Source organism: Aethalodelphis obliquidens, unplaced genomic scaffold (assembly GCF_003676395.1).
Source record: "Aethalodelphis obliquidens isolate GAN/ISIS:26980383/991018 unplaced genomic scaffold, ASM367639v1 scaffold3, whole genome shotgun sequence".
NCBI lineage: Eukaryota > Metazoa > Chordata > Mammalia > Artiodactyla > Delphinidae > Aethalodelphis > Aethalodelphis obliquidens.
In genome coordinates this window covers 3299089-3302037 of record NW_020837947.1, presented here as the reverse complement: position 1 = coordinate 3302037, position 2949 = coordinate 3299089, and the positions used below count along the sequence as shown (strand labels likewise).

Here is a 2949-nt window from a genome sequence, read left to right as displayed (position 1 = left end):
ATGATTTGCAAATATTTTGTCCCATTCTGTGGGCTGCCTTTTCACTCTTTTTTATTGTGCCCCAAATTAAAAGTTTTAAATTTTGATGAAGTCCAAGCTATCCCTTTCTTTTTGTCATTGTTGTCCATGCTTTTGGTGTCATGCCCAGGAAATCACTGTAAATCCAATGTCATAGAGCTCTTCTCCTTTATTTTTTCTTAAGAGTTTTATAGTTTTAGCTCATATGTTTAGGTATTTGGTCAACTTTGAGTTAATTTCTTTGAAAATGGAAAATATGGCACAAATTTACTTGTCACCCTTGCACACGGGCCATGCTCACCTTCTCTGTATAGTTCCAAGCTTAGTACATGTCCTGACAAACCAAGCACCGAAAGTAAATAAACCCTTGGAGGAAATTCCTCAACACAAATGTATGAAAGTACACCTGTCTGTGTTACACTTACAGTAATAAGTGTTCTCGCTCTCTGTCCTGGGGATTCAGCATATTTATCCCGGGTCCGCCAGATGCTTTAACTGCCACTGCTCAGGCCCAGCTCCACCCCCGCGTGCTCAGTGAAGCTCTTCCTTAAGGTTCTCACCCTGACTCTCACACATTCTATAATCATTCTCCGTGCGTGGCCAGCATCTTTCCCACTCCCAATGCCAAGCCAGCGGGGTCACAGCAAGATTTTTAGGTCCTGCTGTGAATTTTCCATAATTTTCAGATGGAAGCTGTGATAAGGACATATTTCTAAGAATTGAGACACTGATTTAAACAAGGGGGGGTTGGACTGAAAGCCTTACATTGAGAGTCTAGCCCCTCAGGTACTTTCCCCCATCCCTAGAAGAAACAGAGGATTTATTCTTGGGACAAACTAAACCAGAGAGACTCTAAACTCAGACACACTGACTGGATAGAGGACTCAGAACACTGTACATGCAGGAGGGCAGAGCTGAAGCTCTAGACCGACAGGAACACAGGGAGAGTCAGCATTTCAGTGTTTCAGACTCTAAGGTGCCCCCCACTGCCCCAACTGCCTCCCCCCATCCTGCTGCTGGAGTGCACGCTTCCAGGGGTATCCTCCTGCCCCACCCCTGCCCCGACAAGACACGGGAACACTTTTCCCTGAAGAAACCGAACGGTACCAAGGAAAAGACCTACACGTTCTGACGTTTGTGAGGGTGTCCCTAGGCAGTCACTCTACAGCAAGCTCACCAGACCAAAATCGCTGACTTCCTCCCCACTTCGCTGGAGCTCCCTGTTGGCTTTCAGCGCCTCACTCTTCAGTAGGAAAGGATGATGAAGGATAATATGATAATCAAGGAAAGCTTCCAACACAGAAGACTGAGGCTAAAATAATAAACAGTTTAAAGAACCTTGGAAAGAGACCACACAGGGAGGAAAATAGTTCTTAACACTATAATATTCTCAGAGAGAGAAGAAAATATATTACATTCATGGTAAAAAGAATGCTATAAAAGGAACAACTACAGAAGGGAGTTTTTAAAAATAGATATTAAAAATGGTACAAATCAGTGGAGAATTTCAGGGATAAAACTGAAGAACTCTCTCAGAAAGTAGAGCAAAAATACAAAAATAGCGAAAGAAGAGAAAAGATAAGAAAATATAAGGATTCATTCAACACAGAAAGAACAACAACAGAAGAAATTATCAAAGAAATAATACAGGAAAATAACCGAGGGCTGAAGCATCCAAGTCTCTGTACTGTATGGTACATCACATGCCTGGAACAATAAATTTAAAGAGACCAAGACACATCATTGTGAAATTTATTATCAGTGGAGATCCAGAACAGAGCCCAAGAGCTCCCAGAGAAGGAAAGGGGCCACAAACATAGGAAAGGGAAGGAGAATGGTGTTCTCTTCCTCAAGAACATTACTGGACACTAGAAGACAGTGGAGTGAAGTGTCCAGAGCTCAGATGAAAAAGGAGTTTCAACCTGGAATTCTGTATCCGTTGAAAATATCATGGAGGGAGGAAAAAAGGTATCTTTAGACATACACAGTCTCAAAACGTTTATCTCCCAGGTACCCTTGGTCAGAAAGTCACTAGACGATGGGATCTGACAAAGTGAGGGAGCACACCAAGGAAAAGAGAAACACGAGACAGTGGGAGCTCCCAAGGTCTGTCCCAGGTTGACGATGATAGGGGCTCCCAGGGCAGCAGGCGTGCAACACATGTAGCCCTTCCGGTGGGTCAGAGCTAAAGGTGGTGGGGGAGTGCTCCAAGGGAAAAGACCACCGAGCTAGTACCGTGCTTTAAACATGTTTGGAATAAATTTGGAAACTGTATTGTTAGCTGTGACAAATCTGTTAGAGCATCTGGAAAAAAAAAAAAATCCAAACTAAGATATAGCTAAAACACAAAGCACCCATAAAACAAGGTTAATACTAATTGAAGGGAAAATAAAAGTGATGCAAGAGAAGAAACGGAATCCAGGTACCCTATTGGGCTCAGGCATGAGGAATATTTACATGGACCAAATAACACAAATGCCACCACGTTAGCCAATAACTGAGATCTCAACACACTGAGCTCATGAGGGTGCATGGCGGGAGTGAGTGTCAGGAGAGTTAGTCCTCACTTCCATCACAGAAAATCAGTAGGTGATGTGATGTGACTGGTTAGAGGTAGGGAGTTGTAATACAATTTTAGGATGAATAAATGCAAGTCCAGTCTCAAGAAACGGAAGACTGTCACAACCAACCCTCTGCTCTGGCCCGGCCACATATGCAGTATCGTTCTCAGTTCCAAGGTCTAAGGAGGTCACTGGTTGTGTTTATGCAGAGTCTTGAAACTGGCAAAGAGCAATCACATGGAGAGTATGGGTATCTGTAACCACAGACCTTCCTTAACTTACGAAGGGGCCACGACCTGATAAGCCCATCATCATCTGACAGTACCATGAAGTCGAGAATATATTTAATACACCTAACCCACTGAACATC

General features: G+C 43.3%; 1 non-coding gene across 1 annotated transcript; it reads right to left on the bottom strand.

Moving 5' to 3' along the window:
• Nucleotides 1-261: 261 nt before the first annotated feature.
• On the bottom strand, nt 262-368 carry LOC113613346 (U6 spliceosomal RNA). Its single transcript, XR_003430198.1, has one exon. It is a non-coding gene; the product is annotated as a U6 spliceosomal RNA (small nuclear RNA).
• Between the last annotated feature and the right edge of the window lie 2581 nt (nt 369-2949).